Below are 17,137 nucleotides of genomic sequence, written 5' to 3'. Positions count from 1 at the left end.
AAAAGGATTTTCTCTCCAAAGGTGTGGCTGTAGATGCCCTGGTGGTGGCATCTGCTACCCAACAAGATGTGGCAGAGGCTTCAACGTCCGTCCATCCTCCTAATAAAGAGTCCAGGAGCATGGATCGGTACAGAAAGCTCACCCTTACTTCAGCAGCCTTTACTTTAAGGTCTCTGAATTATCTGACGCACTTCACCAGACTTCAGAGGGATCTGGTCAAGGAACTTTCAGAACCCCTCTCTGGTAACCTACCTGAGCAGTTGGCCCAGACGGTTAGCTGTCAGCTGGCTACCCTATCATCGTTATTGAACTCGTCCATGAGGCTCATTTCATATGCAGCCGAGGGGGCGAGCAGAGCAGCGGGAACAGGTGTTGCTCTACGGAGACAAGCCTGGCTTCGCCTGTGTCATTTTGCGGAAGCCTTTAAGTCTTCCTTTGCCGACGCTCCCTTCGATGGGTCCTCTCTGTTTGGACCCAAGGTAAAGGACACCTTGACTCGCTGTGAACAAGAGGGTAAGACTTTGACTGCCGTAGAGGCACGGTTTTCCACTCCCTTCAGGCCTTATCCCAAGGCTAGAAGAGGGAGGAAAATGTGGTTCCGTAAATCTCAAAAGACTTACTCCTCACAGCAGGGCAATCCCCCTTCTAGAGGCGGAGGAGGGGGAAATTTTTTCAGGAAGACGCCGTCCCAGAGGAGGCGGAGGCCCCCGCAACACTGGAGACCGCGAGTCCTTTCGTGGCTCCTCAACCTTCCAGCATCCCTGAAGGATTGCCCAACTGTGCAGCTCCGGAGCCAGTCAGGGGTCGTTTTTTGAAGCACCTAAAGGCCTGGGAGAGTATCACTCAGAACCGATGGGTGCTCCGAATCATCGCCGGAGGTTACACCATCCCCTTTTCTCAACCCCCTCCCCCCTCCATCCCGAAAAATCCCGGACCCGCCACCCAGTCAACGGGATCTTGCAGCCATCGAAATCTCAAAGCTGCTTCAAAAGAGTCATCCAACCGGTCCCCGCAGGCCAGACAGGATTAGGGACTTACTCAAGATTCTTTTTGGTGCCAAAAAAGACCGGGGACTTGAGGCCCATTTTGGATCTCAGCAAGCTAAATCGATCCGTCAAGAAGTCCAAGTTCCGGATGGTCACCTTGCAATCCATTCTCCCGCTGCTGGAGAAAGGTGTTTGGATGTGCTCCATAGATCTCAAGGACGCCTATTATCACATCCTGATAGATCAGGCATCCAGGAGGCACTTGCGCTTCAGCCTGGGAGACAGTCATTTCCAGTTCCGTGCACTTTCCTTTGGTCTCACCACAGCCCCAAGGGTGTTCACCAAATGTTTGGCGGTGGTGACTGCTCACCTGAGAAGTCTAGGATTCCAGATGTTTCCATACCTAGACGACTGGCTCCTAACTGCCACCTCCAGGCGTCTACTCTTACAAAACCTAGCAGCCACTATATCTCTAGGCAACTCCCTAGGAATCACCTTCAATTGGGCAAAGTCTGTGTTGCTGCCATCTCAGCGCATACGGTTTATCGGTGTAGTGATAGACTCAAAGCAAATGCGGGTCTATCTTCCTACAGAGAGGATAGAAACATTACAGTCTCAAGTTCGAGCCTTGCTCCTCAAATGCCGAGCCCCAGCCAGGATGGTCCTACAACTGTTAGGTTCCATGTCGGCCACCGTTCTCCTAGTCCCCTTGGCAAGGTTACATATGAGGATTCTCCAGTGGCTCCTGTCAGTCCAGTGGTCTTATCAGGATCTCCCTCTCAGTCACCTCATTCTGATCACAGAGACGTGCAAACAGGACCTTCGTTGGTGGCTTCTTCCCTCCAACCTGGATCAGGGGCGACCCTTTGTTCCACCACCTCCAGTGGCCACTTTGACTACGGATGCCTCCCAGATGGGGTGGGGGGGCATTACCTGGGCAGGTCAGTCCAAGGCAAGTGGCATTCCGATGAGAGTCTCCTCCACATCAACATACTAGAAATGAGGGCGGTGCTTCTATCGCTGCAAGCACTACACGATTACCTTCCCCCGGGCATGATTGCCATTCAGTCCGACAACATGTCAGTAGTCTGGTACCTGAACAAGCAGGGAGGGACCAGATCCTACCCCCTTTGCAGAGAGGCCATGAAAGTATGGGATTGGGCGATTGCAACCAAACGTTTTCTGGTAGCAACACACATTCCAGGGAGATCCAATGTGATAGCCGACAGACTGAGCAGAACTATTCTCTCCCCTCACGAGTGGTCTCTGAACGACAGAGTGGCAACTCAGATTTTCAAAAGATGGGGAACTCCTTGTTGCGACCTGTTCACAACCCCCCTCAACACGAAATGCCAACAGTTCTTCTCTCTCACCCCAGTTCCGGGGGAGATTCCCAAGGACGCCCTAGTCCAAGCTTGGCCCACCGGCCTGCTATACACCTTTCCACCGGTTCCCCTTCTTCCCAAGGTGATCCAGAAGGCGATTCGCTTGGAGAGCAAAATGATTTTAGTTGCCCCATACTGGCCTCGTCAAGTCTGGTTTCCCTTTCTTCGGAAATATGCTCTGGACGATCCATGGTTCCTGGACCAAGTTCCGGATCTCTTGACCCATCAGTCAGGACAGCGTCATCAGTCCCTCCACTTGTTGAGGTTAACAGCTTGGCTCCTCCTCTTCCGACCATAGTCAGAAACCATGCTTTCGACCTGGAAGTCATACATATCTTGTCCTCGGCCCACAAGACTTCTACTAAGAAAATGTATAACAGCAAATGGAAGAGATTTGCTATTTGGGCCCAACTCCGGGGATTAGATCCCATAACTGTCCTGGTGTCAGAGGTTCTGAAGTTTTTAGCTTCTCTGTTCAATCAAGGTTCTTCGGTCTCTACCATCAAGGTTCAATTGGCAGCTATTTCCAATTTTCATGAGAGCATAGAACGACCTTTGATGAGCAACAAGTTGTGTAAAGCCTTCATGAAGGGTGCTGGGCTGCTACGGCCCCCGATATCTCATCCCGCTCCACCGTGGGACCTTAATGTGGTGTAGGTGCTTTGACCTCTTCCCGTTTTGAACCGGCAGCAACTTGTGACTTGAAATTTCTTTCTTGGAAGACTGCTTTATTAGTTGCAATTACATCAGCCAGAAGAGTTTCGGAACTTCAAGCCCTATGTGTCAAACCACCATACCTGGTTTTCCACAAGGATAGAGTATCCCTCAGACCGATTCCATCCTTTGTTCCTAAGGTTTGTTCTAGTTTTTGTCTGCAACAGTCATTGGAACTTCCAGTTTTCTTCCCAAAGTACTCAAACAGAGCAGAATACATCTTTCACACCTTGGATGTTCACAGACAATTGCGCTTCTATTTGGATAGGACGCACCAAACACGGAAAACAGATCAGTTGTTTGTGTCCTTTTCGGACAATAAATTGGGCAAAGCCATCACGTTAGTCACTATTGCCAAGTGGATCAGAGACTGTATCAGTCATACTTACTTCATTTCTAATAAAGAGCTTACAACTACAGTGATAGCTCATTCTACCAGGGCTATGGCTACTTCGGCAGCTTTTCATTCTAAGCTTGCCATTAGTGACATTTGTGCTGCGGCTACGTGGTCTTCTCCTCACACCTTCATTTCTCATTACAAATTGGACGTGGCATCTTGGGGGCGAGCTTCCTTCGGTTCCACAGTTCTCAGGAGTGTTTTCCAGTGAGCCACCCAGGAATCAGGTGCTAGGGACGCTGTCCCATCAGTACAGAATGTAGGCGAGATAGGATCACATTACATCTTTTAGTTATGTACTTACCATAACTTTAGATGTATGGGATCCATCTCGCCTACATTCCTAATAACCCACCCTCCTTCCCCCTGCCTTGGAGATCAGAAGAGACCGGACGGTTCGAGTTCAGCAGTTTCATCTTGAAACACCTGGCAATATTATATCAACAGTCTATGTGTGTGTGCATGTGTGCGGACAAACAAGATCTGGGGAAGCAGTGGTGGTGCATCCTGGGATGTGGGATAGCTCAGCCAATAAGAGACTTCATTCTATAGTATAGCGTGCTGAGTTGGAGCCGAGGATCGGCTCCGAACCCATCAGTACAGAATGTAGGTGAGATGGATCCCATACATCTAAAGTTATGGTAAGTACATAACTAAAAGTTGTTCAATATATGCATGTGTTATGATTGCTGTTCAACTGTTGGAACTGTGGTGTGTTGGGTTAATGGGAATATTACTGCATGCTGTTACAACTAATCTGGAATGCTGTTGTTTATGTTGTAATGAAACACACCGAATCACAGAACGTATGGGAAGGCCGGTCCCAGCGGACCCACCTGTCCCACATCAGTTGGTGAGTGCACCTGGCACCAGTGGCTCTGGTGCCCAGCCCGGACTCCCCTCCTCCATTGGTCCTGTGCCACCTTCGGGTGGAAGCGCTGCAGGGGATGGGGCCCATCCCCCCTGTGCAAGCGTGGGCGGAGAAGGGCCACCCGTCACCCTTCGAAGGGTCCGGACTGTGGTGCATAGGGAGATCCAGCGTTCAGTCACTGATCCCCTATGCCAGCTTGAGGCGAGAGTGGCGCGTCTCACGGGTGAGCCTTCCTGTCCTACTCAGCCCCCAGCACAGCCACCCCCGGGGCTGTGAAGGTGCAGTGGTGACTGCCCATGGGTGGGGATCTCAGTTCCACTGTTACCATCTGTGGGCTCATGGGCTTGCGATTTCCAAACAACCTTCCCCGTCAATTGTGTTCACCCACCCCATGTGTCAAATTCCGCCCCTGTATGCGTCTTGTTTGTCTTGTCTGTTTACCTCCCCAACCTACCTCCCCAAATATACCTATTTCCCCTACCTCACTTACCACTCTCACCTGAAGAAAAGAAAAAAAGGGGGGGGCAATCTGTACCCAAAAAAATATTACGCCCATACATAGCTTCCCATTTTGCACACATGTCCATAGGACATGCACACCGATAATTCTTATTGGCAGTGCAACAAACTATGTTGTCCTCACCCCTCTCTCAGGGGTGGAAGGTCTCAAAACTCACTCCAAATTTTCAACATATGCACAGCTGTTGCTGTTAAAGAAATGGGCAGCTATGGGCCTTCCTGCACCCTTCCTGCACATCCCGAGCGTGTTTTCCTACTGTCTGTCCCTCTCTGTGCCCCCTTTTTTCACCACTTTTTTCACCACTTTCCTATCTCCCCATTTTTTTTTCTTTAAAAGAAATTAGCGCAGGGGTTAGCGGGAGTAAGCACTTTTAAGCAGTAGTTAGCAGGGGTGCGCGAGTGTGAGCTTGTGTGCGCTTAGCTAAGCATTGCTAAGCGTCATGCAGACCTGTGTCAACCCGCTTACAACTGCTTAAAAGTGCCTTAGTCACTCTGTATGACCAGGCCCTTGTATTGCTCAGCAGCAAAATAAAAATACCCTTGTCAGTCTCGAACCCAGGACCTTGGACTCACCAGTCTGCATGAAGTACCACTAAACCACAGCAAATCTACAATAACTTAGTGCTGAAAGCTATTTATCATGCATTACCATGAGTAATTGTAAAGGGAAAATAGGAACGGCATAACACAAATCTTGTTCTGTGGGCCTTAACCAGCAGGTGTTGTTGAATTGTATGACATGACTGTGAAAAGAGAATCAGCCATGCTAGTAGGGAATAAGGTTACAGTAGCAGCTTATAAACCCCACACAGTATCAGAGCAGGATACACACTGGCATATTAGCATAGGTCACAGGCCAGACCTCTCAACAGTGACTGCTCTACAGTGATGACCCTGATTAGTAAACAAAAGTTAGCTGTGCCCCTCTGACTCCCTGTGAAATGTACTAACAGTAGGCAGAAAGGTGTTGAATCTCACTTAATAACAAATTTCAATAAGTGAGAGTAGACACCGCTTGCACATCAGAAAAGGTGTAGTAATAGAAATGGTCTGAATCACCCAAAGTCTGAACTGAAAAATGTCAGAACTATATCACAGGTGTATCCCAGTTATATTTACCTTTCCCTTAGGCTGTTCAAATATATATGTGAGAGTATCTGAGGCCTGGAAGAGTCAGAAACACACAGGCATATCAGCTTGTCTGCTGTTACACACTCTGCAAATAGCTGTAGAATGAATCCGACAAGCATGCCCTTATGTAGAAGTACAACACAGAAATAGCAAAAGATGTAGCCATGTACTGCTAGCAACCACCTGTGACAATGCCATTGTTCAGGTGCTGAAAAGACTGCTGTGATGCACAGTCAAAGAATACTATGCTGACCTCTGTCTACCATCTGGATATGTCCACAGGCGGGAGCTACTCAGACTACAAGCCTTCATAGACTTACAGGTACACAGCAACTCTGCATGTTCAGCAAGATAAACATCACACGATAATAAATAATGCGCACTGCAGTTCTGCACCCCTACCCAAAGGTACCATATACCCGTGTAGTCAGGCACAACCAAGGGTGTAGGTAGGCATACACAGTACAGAAATATGTTCAGTCGTCCTGAGCAGACTCTGCTAATGCCGACACAAACCGCAAACTGTTCAGATGTGAGTAATGTACTAATGACAGTACAGCTGCTCACAAACAGTGCATGTGCCTGATATTCATAATTGGTAGTACAACATACTTGGATGTCCTCACCACTCTCTCAGGGGTGGAAGGTTTCAAATATCCCACCTAATGTATTGCATATGCACAGCTGTTGCTGGTAAAGAAATGGGCAGCTATGGACCTTCTCCACACCCATCGTGTACATCCCAAGCTAGTTTCCCTACTGTCTTCCCCTCTTTGAGCACCCTTTATCACCACAGTCCTATCTCCCCGTTTACTTTTCTGTCAAAGACATGAGCGCGGGGGTTAGTGGGAGTGAGCACTTGTAAACAGTAGTCAGTGTGTTTGCACCAGTGTGCGCATGTGTGTGCCTAGCTTAGCATTGCTAAGATATGATAAGCTCCGCCAAGCTTAGCTTACTATTGCTAACATAAAATAAGCTAAGCTTAGCTTAGTATTGCTAAAATACAATAAGCTAAGCCAAGCGTTGCTTAGCATCGCGCAAACCCGCGCTAACCCGCTTAAAAGTGCCTTTGTCACTCTGTATGACAAGACCCTTGTATTGCTCAGCAACAAAATAAAATACCCTTGTCAGTCTCAAACCCCATACCTTGGACTCACCAGTCTGCATGATGTACCACTAAGCCACAGCTGATGCACAATAACTTGGTGCTGAAAGAAATAATAACATGCATTACAAAGAGTGCATGTAAAGGGAAAATAGGAAAGCCATAAGAATACATTGCAATAAAGAAATATGACATGCATTACAAGGACTGAATGTAAAGGGAAAATAGGAAGGCCATAGGAATACATTGCAATAACTACTGTTGTATGCCAGTTAATTCCCTAATTCCAAAATAAAGTACATACTCCCATGTATCCAGTGTTAGCATTAGGAGGTGTGAGTAATCTTACACACTGAGAAGAGTGTGCTTGAAGAAGCAACAGTCAGGTTTCAGTACAACATGCATTTCACTGGCTAAAACCCAGCTTCAGATATGAGACATATACCAACCTTCTGACTGACACAACAGTGTCCACAGCAAACAAGCATGGTCCCCACCTTGCAAAACTGAAAGGCCTACGCCTACCTAACCAATCATTTTATAGCAGTGTTCTGAAATCACAGTGAGAACTGCAATTACCACACAGCAGGCTGCATGCAATTACTAAATGGTGGGCACCAATTGGTGCAGAGGCCATCACATGCACATGTGCAGATACCTACAAAAGCAGCCTGTACTTGCTGTCCACACATGCAATAAAATCATTGCGGCAACTGGAGAGAGCAAGCGAGAGAGAGAGACAGACAGACAAACAGTTGGAGAGACCAACCCAAACAAAAAAAAAAAAAAACAGAGGTGGTTGGAGACACCAAACAACCAAAACAACAAATCAAACAAACAGAGGCAGTGGAAGACACCGACCTAAACAAATAAAAAAAAAACATCAACAGGTACAACAGACTGAGGTGAGAAATACAAAGGTAAGGTATGTAACACAGATGTATTTGCTGGCATCCGAATGATGCGTCTGAAGGGTACTATACGTTCTGTGAACACTCCTTATGTGGTAGCAGTCCGTATCTATATGTATATGCAGATGTGCATAGGGCAAGGGACATACTGCAACTGTTAGTGAAGGCTGGACATATGCATGTATTTGAAGGTTGCTATGTGCACATATCTATGTAGGTTGTAGTGTGTGGCATTGAAAACAGCAAGCAGTGCAGGTATATGTCATGTGGTGGTTAAATGGTGTGGGACTGAGTTACAGCCAGTGAGGTCTGCTACGGCTATACGGCCTGAGGACAGCGAAATGCATTCTGCACAACACTGTGCAATATTATTACATAATTGTATGTCTCACAACTGCTCCATAATTGATATTTCCCACCATGAAAGGTGGGCAGTATATCTGTACAGCAGTGGCTCTTTACAAGTATGTGTATGTAGATATATATATATATATATAGATATATATATATATATATATATATATATATACATACATACATACATACATATATATATATATATATATATATATATATATATATATATATGTATATGTAATATATATGTTATGTGTATATACACACACGTATATATATATATATATATATATATATATATATATATATATATATATATATATATATATATATATATATATATATATATATATATATATATATATATATATAGATGTATACATATATAGATATATGTAGGTATATAGATGTATACATACATAGATATATAGATATATATAGAGATATATAGCTATATACAGATATATATATATGGATATCTATGGATATATATAGATATGTGTGTATGTGTGTATATATATATATATATGTGTGATATATATATATATATATATATATATATATATATATATATAATGTGTATATATATATATATATATATATATATATATATACATATATATATATGTATATATAAATATATATGTATATATTTATATATATATATATTAGTGAGAGAGGGAGACACAGGGTCAGACATATTGCAACAGGTGCCTGGTGACCAAGGCATGGACTGAACACCAGTGTTGATACAGCAATGCCATACCCCATTCCAAAACACTTTACCCACTAACTACCAGATAGGTGGTTGCCTGACTAACAATGAAGGTGTCAGAAGGGAACATGGGACACAGGTGGACAGTAGCCTCCCTTTTGATATTCACAGTGCCACACTAGTCTTGTAATCTGTCTATGTGGTACGTGTAATCACAAACGATGTGTCATGTATGGAAATATAGGTACCTCACATGACAACTACAGCAAGTGGAAAGGCCACAGACATACCTCACAAAGGGTAATACTGCCCTGAAACACATACCCTATGCAGACTGACTCACATAACCACAGCCACAGTGCGTTGTATACTGGCCACCCAGCGGTTACCTCTGCCAAACATACAGAGGTATGCCACACCCTTAGCAGTCAGACAACCACCATGTCAACACCTCACAATCCCACCGGGCTACACGGCCTAGGTCGCTAGTCCCCGCAACCTCACTAAACAGCACATGCTGGAGGGATATGTCTCTAATGTCTGTGATACACCTTGGGACTCCACAATACTTATGGATATGTGGATACCAAGGGACACATGACATAACATGGGTCTGTATGTACACAATGGTACCAGACATACATGTTGAGGGCTACCACCAGTGTGGTACTGACGGGATAGTATGTATAGTACATGAGGATGACTATGCCATAGTCGACTTACTGCTATACAGCATGTATCACACAACAGGTATCTGTATGATACCCTTGTGTAGGCTATGTGTCCCATCCAGGGAATGCATTGTAGGTCATTCCATGCATTCCCAGATTTGGATGGACACATCCATAATGTGTCTGCATGTATCTAAGGGGGCTATATGACACACAGGTGTGGTCAAAGTAATGGGTGGCGGTCATCACCACTGGTTAGTGTTATAGTGTAGCACCGGAAGGATCCAGTTGATACTGGGTTCCCCACTACTGTGTATCATTTGTCAGGACATCATCCAATGATTGCTTATAGTCATGCTGTTGAGGTTGTGTATACTACCAGACTGCACATCATTGACGGATATTAACGGTATCACCCGCAGCATAGTGTTAACCCATGTCATACACACGTCTACCCATGTTGGTACATAACTGTAGTAGAATGCATACTGGCCATTGAAAGATGCATTGGGGATGTTAATAATGTGTACGACAGGGTATGCCACACGTCCCATGTGTCCACTATGCACGTACATCCAGTCAGTGCGCACCCACCATGTTCACAGATGTACACTTGCTAGTCTGTACTGCACACCTCACACACGTACTGTCCACTTGCTAACACATGCTGGCAACACATCACACATCAGCCAAGTGGCACATGGGTGGATAATACATACTCAGACCTAACAGTGGTGTAAACAATGCTACATTGACAATCAGTGCTTTGATGCATAATGTCTGCTCAGATATACCTACAAGGATGTAGTTAAACTTCCTTGTTGACAACTCGCTATTATTGCTGCACTGCTATAGTGTCACCCTGTGCATCAGCACCATGTTAGCCTGTCCTTCCGTCGATAATGCAGATGACAGGAGGTGACACAGGTATCATCATATGCACAGGGCAATTTGTTGTTTGCCAGAGCCTGACATTGACCCATCCAATCGACGTGTGTGTGTGTGTGTCTGTGTGTGTGTGTGTGTGTGTGGGGGGACACAACAGTACACATAATGTGTGTGTGTATGTGTGAGCCCTAGTTGTTTGCTTAATGTGTGTGTGTGTGTGTGTGTGTGTGTGTGTGTGTGTGTGTGTGCTTGCACACAGTTCCACCATGTGGCTGCCATATACGGTGGTTTGTGGGACAGCCACAGACTGTACCTGCTTGGCTGTACAGATCGCTGTCTCCGACCACAGACACAGTACCTGTGCCTGGCAAAGGTGCTACGGACGGTATCGGGTACCAACCCTGACTGGGTACTGTCATCAGAGGCAGAAGTATGATGACTGGACCCATGTCCCTGCTGGGACTCACCAGAGCCACGTGCACGTGGTCTACTGGGACGGACAATGGACAGGCCAGCCCCAGCATTGCTAGGGCTGGTACTGCCACTACAGGAGCAGCTGTGAGCTGTGGGCCATCCGTGACCACTGCCAGCTGTTGCTGTTGCTGGCATGCGTCTGCGTCGACGTCGCAACCGTCCCGCATGGTCCTGGCTTGAGGAAGACATGTTGTGGAGGGCATCTGTGTCTCCCCCCCAACGTCTATCAGTGACCTCGGTGTATGTCCGGATGGCACCGGCAAGGTCACGGATGCTGTCATTGATAGCGGTGTTATGTGCCCTCTGTGCCCTAAGTCCCTGCCTGGTGTACCGTTTCATATGTGCCTGAGCCTGCATTACAGCCCGAAACATAGTGGTCATCGTAAGACCTGTGAGGGCACGCCTGCCAGGGGCAATACGTCCAGTGGTGCTCCCCCGAGAACCCCTGGACCTCCGTCTATGTGGCACCATTCCAGATCTACAGCTATGGCTGCTGTGAGGGGATGCACGTGCCATGGGTACCACACTCTCCTGGTCAATGCCAACTGTATGCTGTCCCTCCCCTATGGCCATTGGTGGTGAGGGATGTAATGCAGTATGAGCGTGCGCATAGATGGGGTTGAACTCTGTGTACTGTCGATTGGTGGGCCAACGACAGACCCTGTCAAATCTCCCTGTGCCAAAATACATGTGTCATCATCACCACTATCCATGGCAGTGGCTTTAGGTCACCTGCTGCTTTTGCGAAGCCCTACCTCAGCACCTGTGAGAGGAAGACAGGAAACGCACGTTACGGTCTGCACATGCACACATGTGCGCACAGGAACACATGCACACTCCTCACTACAGCAGATAGACACACACAACAGAAATCCAAATCATACTCAATACTGGTTGAAGGTGGGTGACAGTATCACAAGGCAAACAGTCATGCACACGTGTCAGCATGCAGAATAAGTGTTGATCAAGTCCATGCAGTGTGAGTGTAGACAGCCATAGTTAATGACAGTGTACATGGCTGTGGTGCATGTGTATACATGTTCAGTGATTGCCTACACCCTGGAACACAATGTGTATAAGGACACAACATTTCTGTGCAAGTATTATAAGCTCTGCAATGTCCTGTGCACCATCACACACAGGTATACATACCATGGCTGCATGTGTTATCTGTGTGTCACATGGATTTGCATGTCTGACTGCAGTGCCTGTGTCTGTAGCTAATAATTGTGGACATAGGTGTAGCACATGCATGCTATGTACACACACGGGATGAGTGGTGCATGTGTACGTGTTGGGATACCAATCCTGGACATGGCCATTGTAACAGTATGGGGTGTAGTATCATTACCCATCATCATCATGCATCCTGTGGTCACTCAAGGCCACTAAAGTGTGCTAGATCACCGCCTAGCATGCTGTACCTGAACCGCAGTGCCGTGGCTAAGTTCACAATTACACAGCCACATTGCACAAGGGTGTGTGAGGTGTCCAATAGGGAGCATTGCCTAACATGACTGTGTTATGTGTTGAGGAGTGTTGCACAGCCCCATGCTAGGCCCCTACCCCTCAGGTATGGTATGTGTGGTGTGTGGATGACATGTGGGATACTGAAGCGTGACCTGGCAGCAGGCGTCCGGTTACACTATGTGTAGCATGTTGAGGTGTACTGCGTATGACAAAGTTATGTTGTGTACATGTGTGTCAACTATGCCTATCCAATGTGCAGTACAGTGTTGCCACATTTGTGTCTGATGCTCTGTGCATTGCATGTGATGGAGGCAGCTACTGACATTACTGAGATGTTTCACGTCTCACAGCAAACATGCACAGCATGCATTATGCGTAGGTGTGTTATGTGTACATGGCCTACACCTCACCTATGACATGCACAGTTCAATACCAAGTTTAAAATGTTAACACACTCACCAGCATGTAACGTCTGCCCTGCTGTCACACCAGAGGGACCTGCAAGAATATGACACAGTTTGTCAGTGGCCACGACTGTGGCATTGCTACTGTGAGTGTGCTAAACTACAGTAGAACAACAGGCATAGGTGCACAGATACTATTCAAATTTTCAGTATTGCACACAAAAGGCAGCACAACTGCTAAACACAGTACACATCTCACACATGCATAATCTAACAATACAGGTAACAGTAGTCTACAGCTAGGGCATGTTACCTGCACGCTCCATGTCACTATGCTGGGTGGCTCTGGCCTCCATGACGACACATGTGTTATGTTGTTGTTGCTGTAGGCCAGGAGTCACCACACTTAGCAACAGTTCCGCCACTCTGGTGAGGGGGGGATGTATGGCCACCCCACAACCTGTGGCAAGCTGTTGTCTGTGGATATCAGAAGCATGCCACCGGACATGTCTAATTAAATCACTGCAGTGATGGCGTACCTGCTCATATGTCCGGTTATGCATGCCTATGTCATTTACCCATTGAATATGTTCTTGCCACAGTGCAGTAGCCTCCTGCTGGTGCTGGCTGGCCCTTGAAAACAGCAGGGTATAGTGCTGAACCAGGCTGTGGTGGATTTCCTGTTCCTCTGCAGCTGTGTAGCAGGGGTTCCTGTGATGAGCCATAGGCCTGGAAAACAAGTAAACGATATGTGTGAGCAAGTCATGTGGCACACTTAACATTATACAGTACAGATATCAGTTAACTGCCATATATAGCATCTGTTCGTCTGTCAGAGGATATACACATTCAATGCCACATATCAGTGCTCAGCCCACAACTGGCTGACAGTGCCTGCCACACTCCATATGACACACCAGTATACACCAGTACTTGGCTCACTGTTTGGGATCCAATGCACAGCCTTGCCAGGGGGGTACATATCAAGCTAATGCATGCAGAAATTTGTCATCCATTGCAATGAATGTGAAGTACAGTTACAGTATAACCAGTAACCCACCCTAGTCATTGATGCCATACCCCTACCTAACATATGTGCACAGTTGTTAATATAGCTGGCATACTGCTGTAACAGAGTATACATGTTGCTAGGTACACACGCAAACTCTGCATCACACATGTGATTGCGGACGTGGTACAGGCATCATTACACACACATCAGACATTCATACAACACACAAATGTATGCTAACACAGATGAGCATTTGCTATGTACCTTACAGTACTGTGTGCCCCTACTTACAGATACCTATGCCTGAGGAATGTAATCTGTGCAGAATGCAGGAAACACACAAGACAGTGTTACCAGGGAATGTGAACATACACCATACTGTGCTGTTTACGCCTACAGCTTCAGGTGGTACAGCAGTTCAAATGTCGACTAGATTCACCAGCAGTACCACTTATTGAGCATACATGTATTGCTTCAGCCTATGATGGGACACCACAGTCGTACACAAGGAGCTACGTCACAAAATATACCACCTTACTATGTCTGCATCCCAATAACTGACACATCTTTCTCTGGCCTCACACTTAGGACACAAACGACCATGACAGAAACAGCCTCACACCTAGCTATCACACCGTCGCAGACCTTGCACACATTCACTGTCACACTCATTCCACCTCACATAGCAGGTATTGCACTGTGTACATGTCTGTGTGCATTGTGTCATAAGTAGGTAATACGCTATTTTTCCTGGGGCCTACAGCAGCCTAGCCATATGCTACCCTGGCCTGTGACACACATGTAATTATATTTCACTTCCTCCTGTCAACCGGATACACAGAGGTGATTCCCAGGGCGTGTTACCTATCTCCCAGACAGTCATCAGGGGTATGTCTGACATCTGCTACCGAGGAGCCTTGTTTGTTCATGCTGGGTGGTTTACTCTGAGTATGGCATATTTGCCAATAGGAGCCTATCCCTCCAGTTGTCAACTGAGTACATTTCTGCAAATAACACTGCTCTTACTCAGATAAGTTTGAGTTTCCTGAATCGCAAATCTACCTTATTTGCATGCCTTTTGCCTGCAGTTGAGGTAATTTGCATGTCCCAGCCCTGTCCGTGTAAGAGCCATTTTAGGAGCTCTTACACGCCCCTACAGGCTGTTCCTGGATCGCTCGTCGGACATGATGGCTGCATGGAGTCTTACTCTACTCTTAGACTCCGTGCAAGCCATTGTGAATCCGGCCCTATGTGTAAAGTACATAGGATCATAAGATCATAAATTAGTGTCAGGCTAACTATACTTATGGGTCATTCCAAGCCCGACCAATTACCTCATGAGAGAATCAACCCCTGCACTTTGTGCCTACTAAGGTGAACACCTTAACCAGTATGCCAACCTCCCACCATTGTAGACATTTTTATATACTATGGGCAGGATTCACGAAGGCTTGCACGGAGTGTAAGAGACGTGCAACACTCCATGCAAGCCTCGCGATCCAGGAACAGCCCTAAACTCCGTGTAAGAGACCAGCTAAAACGTCTCTTACACGGACTGGGCGTGGACATGCTAAATACCTCACTTGCAGCCGAAAGGTATGCAAATGAGGTATATTAGCGATCCACGAAGCAGAAACCAGTCCGTGTAAGAGACGTTTTAGCTGCAGAAATGTACTCAGTTGACAACTGAGTACTTTTCTGCAGATTCCACAACGGAGCCATGTCAGCTCCAAAAAAAGGGTGCATATAACTCAGGCAGCATGCCAGTGGCCAAATATGTGGCCATTGGCAAGATAACCCGATGCCAAAATATTAAAAATATAATTTTTTTTTTCAGCGATCGCCGATGTTTAAACCCAGCGCAGCCCCGCGCAAATGGGCTGCGCTGTATAAAACCAGAAAAAAGAAGGTTATAAACCCACAAATGTGGGTTTCATGCAATACATGGAATGACAATGCAGGGACCAGCAGACCAAAAACAACATGGCCACCGTGTAGTGGTTGCTAAGGGGGGAAGCTGAGTCTAAGACATGCAACTAAGCATTAGTAGGCAATCACATGTAAATGAGGGTTAGGATACTGAATCTCACAGTCACATAGCAAATGAGCACAGTCTGAGTAGTGTAAGAGATACATAAGGGGGAGGAATAGAGTAGGAGATAGGTGACATCACAGGGGGGAATGGTAGAAAGAAATGCAGTTCATTGGAGGTCAGTGTAACATGACAGACACAGATCACGGAAAGAGGTGTGCCACTAGATAAGTCATGGAAAGTCAAGAAATGGAAGGTGTACACTGTTACTTACACCAAAGTTTCTTGCTGGGCGTGCATGCGCATGTGTGCGTGCCATGAAGCGTGAGTAGGGCAGTGTGCGTGCGTGTAAGGCAGACTGAGCATGTGGGAGTGTGTTGGGAGATGTTTAACACTGCGCTGGTGTGCGAGCGTGTAGGGCAGGCTGAGTATGTTGGAGGCTGTTGGCAGACGTGTAACAGTGTTTGCGCGGGTGTGCGCGCGTTTTAACCCGAATAAGTAGATTCTGAACCATGTAAGCATGTAAGCCACTGTGAGCGTGTTTCTGATGGTATGCACGTTGCTCCCCCCTGAGGAAACAGAGAGGAAAAAGGAAGCAACAGAATTAATAGGAAGCTAGCAGGGATAACTGCTGAAGCTAGCAGGTGAAAACAATTAGAAGCAGGCAATTACACAGGCAGAATAGTAGCCCAGCCCAGCACTTAAAACTCTGCAAACAGTAGTGCAGGATGTTTCTCTTAAGAGACACTGCAAGACAGGAGTAAGCTAATAGAAGTGAAAACTGAAACAGCTTAACTCAGAGCAGAAATGTTAGGGGCTGCCATAGCTGTCATAATGAGACATAGGCGACTTGCTGAGGGTGATGACAATGCAGATGGTGCCAGACAACCCACAGTGAGGAGACGGAGAAGAGTGTACAGGCCCAGGGTCACCTACCATGGGTTACATGAGCTGGAGATAGTAGAGTGCTATAGAGTGGACAGAGAGCTCCTGCAGCAAATTGTTGAGCTGTGCAGGCCACGCCTCACACACAGAACCAACAGAGGGGAACCCATCCCAGTGGAAACCAAGGTATGTGTTGGCCTAAGAATACTA

General features: G+C 46.5%; 1 protein-coding gene across 1 annotated transcript in view; it reads left to right on the top strand.

The window, feature by feature from the left end:
- SMIM13 (small integral membrane protein 13) overlaps positions 1-17,137 on the top strand; it is a 177,802-nt gene that overhangs the window by 97,435 nt on the left and 63,230 nt on the right. The gene's annotated exons all lie outside the window — the stretch shown is intronic.

This window comes from Protopterus annectens, chromosome 3.part0 (assembly GCF_019279795.1).
Source record: "Protopterus annectens isolate FY-2018-M chromosome 3.part0, PAN1.0, whole genome shotgun sequence".
NCBI classification, from domain to species: Eukaryota; Metazoa; Chordata; order Ceratodontiformes; family Protopteridae; genus Protopterus; species Protopterus annectens.
This window is presented reverse-complemented; position numbering and strand designations above follow the sequence as displayed.